The 11,953-nt window shown below is 49.8% G+C and overlaps 1 long non-coding RNA gene across 1 annotated transcript; it reads right to left on the bottom strand.

Annotated features, from left to right (window-relative positions):
- Positions 1 to 1,617: 1,617 nt before the first annotated feature.
- On the bottom strand, positions 1,618 to 9,743 carry LOC129622548 (uncharacterized). Its single transcript, XR_008700052.1, has 3 exons — positions 9,646 to 9,743; positions 7,525 to 7,759; positions 1,618 to 2,101 (listed from the first exon to the last, which is right to left on the bottom strand). It is a non-coding gene; the product is annotated as an uncharacterized LOC129622548 (long non-coding RNA).
- Between the last annotated feature and the right edge of the window lie 2,210 nt (positions 9,744 to 11,953).

Below are 11,953 nucleotides of genomic sequence, written 5' to 3'. Positions count from 1 at the left end.
GACAGACTCAGATTGGGAAGGTGGGCCTGCCCTGCTGCTGGGGAGGATGGTGGCTGCAGAGTGGGAAGGAGAGACATGAACCCTGCTTCTCGCCGAGTGTTGTCCCGGCGAGGGCCCCACTCCTCAGTGGCCTCCCGTCTGTTCAGGAGAGGGCCTTGTGTGTGGCCTGTGCCAGGCGCAATCGTGATGTGTGTGTTCCCAAAGCAAATCCCTCCCAACTGCCATGCGGGGAGGCGGGGGCGCACTGTGAGTTATTCCTGGGCCCTCCCCCACCCTGCAAGGTGTAGAATCCACACTGGGTCAGGCTGAGACGTCCCCTGGCCCAGCTGCACAGCCCACCCTGAGGCCCCGCTGCCTCTGAGCCTGCCGCCAGGGGCCTGGGACCTTGAGGCCAGCCTCCCTGGATGCCCCCTCCTGAGAGTGACGGTCTTCCAGCAGGTTCAGAACCCCACAGTCCTCTGACCTGGCTCTTCACCCCACCCTGGCCTCCAGGGTCCCCTTCTCTTCACCCTCCTCCAGACTTAGGGTCCCCAGGAAACAGACTTAGGCCCCCACTAGGGGCCTGTAACGGAGGCCTTCAGAGCTTGGGACCTAGGAGGCTGACTTTTCTGCTGGGGAGGGACACGGGGGTCATGCAGGGGGAATAATCCTTATTTTCAGCCCCAGAAACTCTTTCTGAGGTGCTGCTCCAAAGGCCACGGGATTTAGAGACCAACTCTCTTGCCTCTTCCACTTTCTGGCTCTTTTCTAAGTTTTTAATGTAGCTTTTGTCTCACAGAACCATCAAATACCAGCATGCAGCCACCATGGAGCGAGATGTTCATCCCTTGCACTCCTTAGTTTAGTCATCAAATAGGTACTGATGTCTGTCGGATACCGGGCAGGGAGAACACAGAGAAGGAGAGGCAGGGCCTGCCCTTGGGGAGCTCCTGGTCTAGACAGGACACAGGTAAGTCATAGGGGAGTTTGGTGAGTTGGGGAGTAGCATGTCCATGTGTGTGCAGGTGTGTGTACAGGTGTGTGAGGTGTGTCTATAGGCGAGTGCAGGTGAGTGTAAGCAGGTGTGTGTACACGTGTGCAGGTGTGTGTACAGGGGTGTGCAGGTGTGTCTACAAGCGAGTGCAGGTGTGTGTGTACAGGTGTGTATACACACGTACAGGTGTGTATGCAGGTGTGTGTGCAGGTGTGTGCAGGTGTGTGTACAGGTGAGTGCAGGTGTGTGTGCAGGTGTGTGTGCACATGTGCAGGTGTGTGTACAGGTGAGTGCAGGTGTGTGTACAGGTGTGTGTACACATGTGCAGGTGAGTGCAGGTGTGTGTACAGGTATGTGTACACATGTGCAGGTGTGTGTATGTGGGTGTGTGTACATGTGTGCAGATTGTGTACACATGTGTGTGCAGATGTGTGCAGGTATATATACAGGTTGTGCAGGTGTGTAGAGGTGTGTGCAGGTGTGTAGAGGTGTGTGTAGGTGTGTGTGCACAGAGAGAAGGTGGATGCCTGTTACATGAGGGGAATCTCAGGAGGACGTTGTGGTGCTCTCTGCCCTGGCCCTCTGGGGACAACCTCTGGGTCTTGGCGGCTGCCCTGTTCATCTTCAGTGGGAAGGAGGGGCGGGTGGGGGCTGAGGGATGAGGAGGGAGGAGATGGCAGAAAACTGCCCATTAGGAGCACGTGCCTGCAGCAGGATGTGAAGTGGCTCGTTGTCCTGTTGATAAGCGATGCTCAGGATGTAAACTTGGTCCTCAGGCTTCTCTCCACAGTTCCATTTGGAGGCTGGAGGGGCCTGGAGGGCGGAGGGGTGTGGGGAGGGAAGATGTTCCGCGGAGGAGACACAGCCCCCCGGAGGAGGCTGGTCTGCATCCCCCAGGAGCCTTCACTCTGCCTGCTTGGGGGCCGGGGTTGCCTGTGAAGGAGGCTCCTCGCCTCCAGGATGAGCGCCCTCTGCTCCGCCTTTGCTGTGAATTCCGGATCCTTTAACCTTCCTCCCCAGCCTCTGTCTCTGAGCAGGTAAATCATTTTAACATGCATCTCTGCTCCCTGGTTTGCCTGCTCCTTCCAATAACTCAAACCTCGAAGAGCTGGCTTTGGTAAATGGCAGCTGAAGTGGGGAGGATTTGAACAACATTTTCAAATATCTGAGCCACACGTGTCATAGCGTTTCCCATTAGGAAGGGGCCCCCCCTTCCTCTCCTTCCCGCCCCATCCCAGCCATGCAGGCATTCCCATCACGACACTATTCACTCAGTATTCAGTAGTCACTCACTGAAGCTGTGGAAGAAAAGTTATGACCAAACTAGACAGCATATTAAAAAGCAGAGACATTACTTTGCCAACAAAGGTCCGTCTAGTCAAGGCTATGGTTTTTCCAGTAGTCAGGTATGGATGTGAGAGTTGGACTATAAAGAAAGCTGAGCACTGAAGAATTGATGCTCTTGAACTGTGGTGTTGCAGAAGACTCTTGAGAGTCCCTTGGAATGCAAGGAGATCCAACCAGTCCATCCTAAAGGAAATCAGTCCTGAATATTCATTAGAAGGACTGATTCTGAAGCTGAAATTCCAAAACTTTGGCCACCTGATGTGAAGAACTGACTCATATGAAAAGACCCTGATGTTGGGAGAGAATGAAGGAAGGCGAAGGGGACGACAGAGGATGAGATGGTTAGATGGCATCATTGACTCAATGGACATGAGTTTGAGTAAACTCTGGGAGTTGGTGAGGCACAGGGAGGGCTGGCATGCTGCAGTCCATGGGGTCGCAAAGAGTCGGACATGACTGAGTGACTGAACTGAACTGAAGCTGTCCTCTGTGACCACGAGAAGGAGTGAGGCTGCATAGGGGAGACAGAAGAAAACAGATCATGCATAGTGGGACAGGGGCTGGAACAGAGGGACAGACTGATGATAGAATAAAAAGGTGGCAGAAAAGGGGACATTTGGATTGGGCCTTGAGTGACGAGTAGGAGTTCACCAGACAAACACAGAGCAAAGAAGAGAACAGAGTGAGCAAAGCTAGAAAAGCGAGGGCTGTTTGGAAGATGTGAGGGTAACCTCGTGTGTTGCAGCTCCGGGTCATGTGAGTTAGGAGAGGCAGCAAAGTCAAGTCTGCAGAGGCCTTGAGTGCTGAGCCAAGTAAATGAGAGCCCTGCAGAGTGGCCGAGAGGGGCCCGAGCGACCCCTTTCATTTGGACTTCACTGTGACTTATCATTCCTTGGTGATGACACATTCTGTTTGGAAAGGAGATGAGTTGGAAACACACATGTTCAGAGGCCAAATCACTTTATTTAAAAACATTCCAGCTGGAAACCAGTTGCAGACACCCACTGGAGCATCCACGCTCCCGCAGCCAAGTGGCCTCTGCTCCCAGCAAACCAAGCCTGCCGCGGGCCTTGGGATGTGCATTTGGTTTTATCTTTGATGACACCTCAAGTGAGGCCTCCCATGAGTCCTGCAGGGCTGAACCACCTCCATTTACACAACCGTTCAACGGAAAATCTCAGAGGATGCCTGGTGAACACACTCATTCTCACCCCCACAGTAGAGAGACAGAACATACTTTTCCTGAATGCCTGAATATTCTCTTTTTTACAGGCAGGTGTGTGCTCTGGTAGAAAGAACACTGTACTTGATATAAAAAAAATGCCTGGTTTTGAATTTTGCCCCCACCACGACATTTGAGGTCTCTGACAAAACAGTGAACTCACTGAGTCTGAGCTTTTGAATTTGTCAAGTGGAAATGGGAGGGTTGTTATGTTAAATGGGACAAGATCACGTATGGAGGACCAGCCCAGACTCGTAGTAAGTAAATAAGTAGCATGTTTGTACTTCCTTGAGAAACTGATCTTCTGGTTTGGGAATTTATTTTGGAAAATATTGGTACTTGACTCCTTCACTCATGCGTACATTTGGTAAATCTTAATATTTATCCATCTCCTGCTTCATGATCGGCCATGACATGGTATTGAGGAAACAGGAAAGGCCTTGTCTTACCTTTGGGGAGGCTCCAGGTCTGGGGGGAGGGCAAGAAGAGTGAGTGTCTCCTGTCTGGGTCCCCAGGTCCAGCCGGCACTGCCCTTCCGTGCAATAGTCCTGAAATGTGAATCTGATCCTGCTTTACTGCTGAGTGGGTCCCTGGTGCCTAACGGTGGGTAAGCCCCTGCTGACCTCAGTTCCCTAGAGTTCTGGTCCCAGCGGCACCTCTAGACACACATCCTATACCTCTTCCTCCTGCCTCTTTGCCCTGCAGCCTCCAGCCCGGACTGTGCCTCTGGGACACACCTGTGTCTTCACATCCTATTCCCTTTGTCCGTTGCCTGCTAGAACTCTGACAGCCCAGCTTGGGTACCTCCTCCCCACGTGCTTCTGCCCCTTAGACCCATCATAGGCACTGATGTCTGGGTTTGTTACAGACACTCGTCTTGCCCGGGGGCCCCTCAAGGGCAGGGCCTCTGTTTTACTCATTCTGATTCCCCAGGGGAAAGTCCTCAGACTGGTTGCAGGGGCTCAATAAGTTCAGCTGAACTGAAGGTTTAAGATGCAGGCTGCTTCTTTTCAATGCGCCTTATTAGCCAGCAGCTTTGGAAAGAGAGGTCCCCCCAAACCCGTGACCCTCTCACCTGGCCTGAGGCAGGAGGTGGCACTGGGGAGGCCAGGCCACTATTCAGGACCCCGGAACCACGGGGACACAGCCAGGAGCCTGGCCGCTCCCAGCACATGCCTGTTGAACCAGCGTGACCCATCCGCCCCGCTCCTCCCACCCTGCACCTTCTATTTCCAGTTCTGTTTTCTGCATCTTGCTGCCTGGGCCCTTCTTGGCAAGTCATCTTGATCTCTTTGGAAAGAGGAGCGGGGTTTATTTTTGAAAGTGCTTACTGATATTCCCAGAGGGCTGCGAGGAGCATCTGCAGAAAGTCAGTGTTGTCTAAAACTTATTCATGCACAGCTCCGCTCTGGTCTCTCTACTGCCTGGAAGCCTTTAATAAACAACAACAGCAGCAACCGCAGCAATAATAAAAGCAGGCTGCCATTTGAGTGCCTCCCATGTTGCTTGAGGGCTTCCCTGGTGGCTCAGTCTGTAAAGAATCCGCCCGCAATGCAGGAGCCCCGGGTTCGATCCCTGAGTTGGCAAGATCCCCCAGAGAAGGAAACTCCAGTATTCTTGCCTGGGAAATCCCATGGACAGAGGAGCCTGGTGGGCTATGGTCCATGGGGTCGCAAGAAGTCAGACACAACTGAGTGACTACACCATGGCCATGTGGCTTCTTCACTGTTACTTTGAGGGGCTTAACACAGCCAAACCCAATACCCTAACCAATTCAAGTTTGAATCTAGGCTTAGTTGACAAAGCTCTAGATTTTAAAGCCAGATTTTAAAGCCACAGCCTTGTGGAAGGCAACCCAGCAGAGAGGGAGGTCACAGATGAGAGGCAGAGGGCACGAGGGTTGAAGTGAGCAGGAAAGGGGAAACACCATCTGCTGTGGTCTGAGAGAGGCAAGAGCCTGAACTAGGGCCTCAGTTCAGTTCAGTTCAGTCACTCAGTTGTGTCCGACTCTTCGCAACCCCATGAATCACAGCACGTCAGGCCTCCCTGTCCATCACCAACTCCTGGAATTCACCCAAACTCATGTGCATCTAGTCGGTGATGCCATCCAGCCATCTCATCCTCTGTTGTCCCCTTCTCCTCCTGACCCCAATCCCTCCCAGCGTCAGGGTCTTTTCCAATGAATCAACTCTTCTCCTCAGGTGGCCAAAGTATTGGAGTTTCAGCCTCAGCATCAGTCCTTCCAATGAACACCTAGGACTGATCTCCTTTAGGATGGACTGGTTGGCTCTCCTTGCAGTCCAAGGGACTCTCAAGAGTCTTCTCCAACACCATGGTTCAAAAGCATCAATTCTTGAGAGCTCAGCTTTCTTCACAGTCCAACTCTCACATCCATACATGACCACTGGAAAAACCATAGCCTTGACGAGATGGACCTTTGTTGGCAAAGCGATATCTCTGCTTTTCAATATTCTATCTAGGTTGGCCATAACTTTTCTTCCAAGGAGTAAGCATCTTTTAATTTCATGGCCGAAATCACCATCTGCAGTGATTTTGCTGCTGCTGCTGCTGCTGCTGCTAAGTCGCTTCAGTAGTGTCCAACTCTGTGCGACCCCATAGACTGCAGCCCACCAGGCTCCCCCGTCCCTGGGATTCTCCAGGCAAGCACACTGGAGTGGGTTGCCATTTCCTTCTCCACAGTGATTTTGGAGCCCCCCCAAAATAAAGTCTGACACTGTTTCCACTGTTTACATGAGTAAAAAACAGTATGTTGAGGAGAGCAGGAAAAATATGCATGTGTGCTCAGTCGTGTCCAACCCTTCGCGACCCCATGGACTGTTGCCCGCCAGGCTCCTCTGTTCATGGGATTCTCCAGGCAAGAATACTAGAGTGGGTTGTGATTCCCTTCTCCAGGGCATCTTCCAACCCAGGGATCCAACCCACATATCTTGTGTCTCCTGCACTGGCAGCGGATTATTTGCCCCTGAGCTACCTGGGAAGCACAGCAGGAAAAAAACTCTTAATCAGCAGAGGTGCTTTCCCAGCCCCATAGGGGAAGTCTTCCAGTCCCCGCAGTGAGCATTATCTGCCCATGACCTTAAAGGCCCAGGAAGCAGAACTCAGCCACCATGGTTTAGGGGTCTGGGCGGGCATGACCCCTCCTGCACCCTGTGGGCTGCTGGAGCAAGGGGACTTTCTCATGGATGCCAGTCCCATGGGAGCATTCTGGGCTACAGCCTTCCCCTCCTTGTCTTGGGTGCACTTGGAGTCAGGGGCTCAGCACCTCTGATCTCCCATCCTGCTAGAGAGACCAAGGGGACAGATGAAACCAGTTGCCCACCCTGGCACTCACAGCTCTTTGCAACCTGGGGCATCCGGATTTAATGTGCAGCCTGATGGATTTCTCACCATCACCCCAAACCCTGGCTCTGTCACTGGGCTGTTCCCTCGGCCTCCCTCTGGCTAGCTGCCCCTCAGGCTGCACTGCCCAGGCCCAGTATCACCCCTGGGAAGCTGAGCCTCCCCTCCTCCTCCCCTCTCTCTCCCAGGGTCCTGCTCACAGGTGTCCTTCACTGGACAGAAAAGCTTTGGAAAGAGCAGGGATTTTGCCGATCTTCCCATGAGATGCTTGGCATGGGAAAGGGTTTCAGTGAGTTTCTGATGGATGAATGAAGATTTGAGCCACTTTTCCACAAGCCCAGAGTGATGGAAAGGAAGCATATCAGTTTCCCCACAGGCTCAAGCAGAAAATGATGGGAGCCACACAGGGACATGAGTGACAGAGGTGAGAACTGTCCCTGTGATGACTTCTGGGAGGCTAAGGTGGCCTCATCAGCTCAGGAGCGGGCAGTTCTGCACCCAGCTGACAGTGCCTGCTGGACCCAGGGTCCTCCAGCCCTTACTCCCCTGTGGGTTTCAGCTGATGCTGCAGAAATAACACAGATGGGAAAACTGAGGCCTCGGAGCTGAAGAATCAAGTCACCTGCTTTCTAAAGGCAGCTTCTGACTTCCTGTTCCTTGTTTGCACATGGGCCACGAGGCACTGTGGGCTGGTGGAGAATATTGCAGACTTGGATCCAGAACATGTGGGTTTAAGTGTGGTTTCCACCTCTGATAACCTCACATTGATACCCACCACCCCGCTTTCCGGAGCCTCGACTCCTCATTCAGGGAACAGGCATGGTTTCCTTTCTGCTTACTTCACTGAGATGTTGCACCTAGGAAGAAAAGAAGTGAAAAGTTTCATAAATGATAAGGACTTCCTTCAAACACGGATTTTATTTTATATTTTTATCTAAGGATTGCAAATTAGATGAAAGACCAGTAAAACCATGACTTTTTTTTTCTAAGATTTTTTTTTTTTTTGATGTGGACCATTTTAAAAGTCTTTATTAAATTTGTTACAATATTGCTTCTGTTTTATGTTTTGGCTGAGAGGCATGCAATCTTAGCCTGACCAGGGATTGAACCCATACTCCCTGCACTGGAAGGCAAAGCCTTAACCACTGGATCACCAGATAAGTCCCTAAAGTCATGACTTAAAAAGAAAGCTTACAGGAAAGACAATCACCACTATGTGATTAAATCTGCTAACCAGTGCGCCCTGACTTTTGCTTTATCTTGTGTTTGCCTTCTAAAGTATTTAATCTGACTTGGTGACCTAAGGAAACACACACACACTTATTACCTACTTCTAAAAACAGAAGTGGAAAGATATTCGATAAATATTGGGTTTGTATACTTAATGTAAAAGAACATTTAAAAAAGAAACAAATCAGGAAAAATATTCCAATAGAAAAATGGACGGAAAGTGCAAGGTAGAAAATATAAATGCCCAAATAAGTGCTCAAATAAAACCTTAACCACATCAGAGACAAAAGAACACATGTTAAAAATAATGAAAGTATAGTGTTTTGCATATAAAACCAAAAGTAAAAAATATGACAATATACATTAAAGTAACAAAAGGATATTTCACCACAAAATTTTACTTCTAAGAGAATATGCTAAATAGTTAAGAATATACTCAAAGATTTAGTTACAAGAATGTTCCCCCCTAATAGTGTTGACTATTGCAGTAAAGGATTGGCTATAACCAATATAATGGTAGGGGATTGGTGGTCTTTCAGTGGGCTACTTAAGTGCCAGCAAAAGTGATATTAGAGTACACACACACACACACACACAGAGTTCTAGTGGGGTATATGCAAGCAAGATACATGGTTAATCTCTAGGTGTGAAATTATGGGTAACTTTTATGGTTTTTGTTGATGTTCAGTTGCTAAGTCGTGTCTGACTCTTTTCAACCCCATGGACTGCAGGATGCCAGGCTTCTCTGTCCCTCACTATCTCCTGGAGTTTGCTGCTCAAACTCATGTCCATTGAATCGGTGATGCCATCCAACCATCTCATCCTCTGTTGCCCCCTTCTCCTCCCTCCTTCAAACTTTACCCGCCTCAGGGTTGTTACCTTTATTTTTGTATCTGCAGTGAACATGCAAAATCTCTGTAATAAGAAAGCACTTGCGGGTGCTCTCATTGGTGGAGTGGTCTTCCCGCACATTGCCTTAGATCCTCACTAGAAGCGTGGAGAGGGCAGGGGGGCTACAGAGGTGGCATCGCTGGCCACAGCCACAGGGGAGCTGGGGGAGGACTCAGTCTCCCCTACCCCCAAAGCCGGCGCTCCCCGAGCGCCAAGTGATGTTTGGGAAAGGGGCAGCCTCTCTGATGCCCTAGCGAAGGGTGCTTCCCTGCGGGGCGGCGGTGGGGTGGTGGGGACTGTGGCATCCCTCTGACTCTCTTCTTAAACCAAGCTTGGGAATTCCCTGGTGGTCCAGTAGTTAGGACTCAACCTTCCACTGCAGGGGCCATGGGTTCGACCCCTGGTCGGGGAACTAAGATCCCATAAGCCATGAGTCACGGCCAAACATAAATAAATAAATAAACCAGCCTCATCAGAACTCATCAGACACGGTCCTGCCACCAGGAGGCCTGAAGAAGTCCACACTAGCCTCCCAGTTCCTTCATGTGAATCTGCAGGGCCCTACGTTCTCTGGGAGGCTTCGCTCTAGGTAGGGAACTCCACCCGCCCTGCCTGTACCCACCATGAACGGGAGATGCTGGCAGGTCCGTGTGCCTCCCTGAGCCTCAGTTTCTCCAGCTTCACAATGGCCATGGTGTCTTCTATCCAGTGGAGGCCTTGAAGGCCACCCTAAAGAACTCAGGTTTAGTCAGTGGAAGAAAACTCCCCACATGATTCTGCCAAGCCAAATCCCCAAAGCCTCATTCTCCTGACCAGGGTCCACCAGGCTCAGCTGCAATGAGCAAGGCTAAGCTGGAGGGATTTGCACCCCAGAGAGGTATTCCCTGCTCAGACTGCAGGGGGTGGCATGGCCCTGGGTCACTGCTGTGATGACCCTAAGGTCAGGGGTCACTTCAGCCTCCCTCCCACAAGTGGTACCTCGACGCAGGAGTCCGACAGTGAGCAGGGAAGAGTGACATCCACACCTGTGTGGTTAGCAGGCGCCTTGCTGAGCCTTGAAGATTTGGAAGATAGAGACTGTTCTCTGAGGAAAAATTTTCCAGATGTTTTTGGAGAACAGGCGCTATTTCTGAAAGACGAGAGACTTCCTTTCTGTAGCTGCCAGATGTTTTCTCTCATACACTGCCGTGTTTCAAAGAGCTAGAGAAGTTTATCATTATTCTCCACCAGTGAGATATGGAAAGATGGGTTTGTTATCCCATTTTATGAATAGGTCACACTGAGGCTTGGGCAGTTCAATGGCCCTCCGCTAGTCAGAGCTTGTTTGTGGTGGACCCAGGAGTTCTAGTTCTGCCTTTTTAGCTAGTAACTTTTTCACTTCCTGCCCACACCCATGATGATATTTTTTTAAGCTTAAAGCCCTGTGTGAAATAATGGTTTTTCCACATACTGGTTGAATAATCTTGAGTTGGTTATTTGTAGCCAGCTAAAATACAGGATGTCCATTTAAATTTAAATTTCAGGTAAACAATGAAGTTTATTGCATGGAACATGCAATATTTGTAAGCAACTTAAGTGTCCACCACATAGGAATGGATAAAGAAAATGTGGGATAGATAGATAGATTTAGATATACACACATATACATACAATGGAATAGTAGTCAGCCATAAAAAAGAATGAAAATTTTGCCATTTGCATCAGTGAGGATGGACTTGGAGGGCATTATACTATATTATATCACATATATGTGGGACCTAAAAAATACAACAAACTAGTATGTGGTTAGTCACTAAGCTGAGTCCGACTCTTTGTGACCCTATGGACTGTAGCCTGCCAGGCTCCTCTGTCCATGGGATTTTCCAGGCAAGAATTCTGGAGTGGGTTGCCATTTCCTTCTCCAGGAGATCTTTCCAACCCAGGGATTGAGTCCATGTCTGCTTCACTAGCAGGCAGATTCTTCACCACTGAGCCACCAGGGAAGCCCACAACAAACCAGTAAATAAAACCAAAAAAGAAGCAGATTCGCAGATCTAGAGAGCAAATGAATGGCTACCAGTGCGAGAGGGGAGGGGCAGAATAGGAGTGGGGGCAAAAAGGGTTATTTTGAGATTACAGGAAATCCTGTGTGTGAAACTTTTGAGAATGGTAAAGCACTATATAATTTAAAGAACCTTTAATTCAATTAAAAAAAAAAAAAACTAGGCAGGGATAGATTTGGCAGGGGAGTTAGCCTGTTAGCATGGTGCTAGCTATTAACCTGTCAGGTGATTTGATTCCAACTTCTGTAGGTATTTTCTCATCAGTCACTGATTGCTAAGCACAGGTATTCTGCCCTCAAGTCTCTGAAAACCGCACACCTAGCTGTGAAAACAACAGGCTTGGGTCCAAGCTCCTTGGGGGAGCCTGCAGCACCCTTGTCTCCCAATCCCAAAGTCCATGGACAAGGCTGTTGTTACCCAGCAGCTGCCTTTTCCACCAGCACAGACAGGAGGTTGCAGTTACGGACTCCCTGTCAGGACATTGCCATGGTAACCTCTGGCAGCTGTGTCTCCAGCTCAGAGCTGAGAGATATGCAAGCAAGAAAATGAAGTCCTGGAAAAAAACCAATCGACTTCAGCAATCTAAAGAGCAGTCATCAAGCCCAGGAAGCCGTGGAAGGAGTGGAAAGGAATAATACAAGACCAATAATAATTATGCTAACAGAAGTATCAAAATTATCTGTTGTGTTCATACAGCACTCCGCATCCATGAGCTTAATTTATGTCCACCATCTTCAGCATTTCCTCTAGTCATTTATTCATTCAGCACTGACCCTGTGTCAGGAACTGTTCTAGGCCCTGGAGTGTCAGTGATGAGGCGGAGTCTGCCCTCAAGGACCTTAGAGTTCAGTGTAGGGTTGTGGGGAGCCACAGAAATAAAGAAGCCAA

The sequence above is a fragment of the Bubalus kerabau genome, chromosome 11, assembly GCF_029407905.1.
Source record: "Bubalus kerabau isolate K-KA32 ecotype Philippines breed swamp buffalo chromosome 11, PCC_UOA_SB_1v2, whole genome shotgun sequence".
Classification (NCBI taxonomy): Eukaryota; Metazoa; Chordata; class Mammalia; order Artiodactyla; family Bovidae; genus Bubalus; species Bubalus kerabau.
This window is presented reverse-complemented; position numbering and strand designations above follow the sequence as displayed.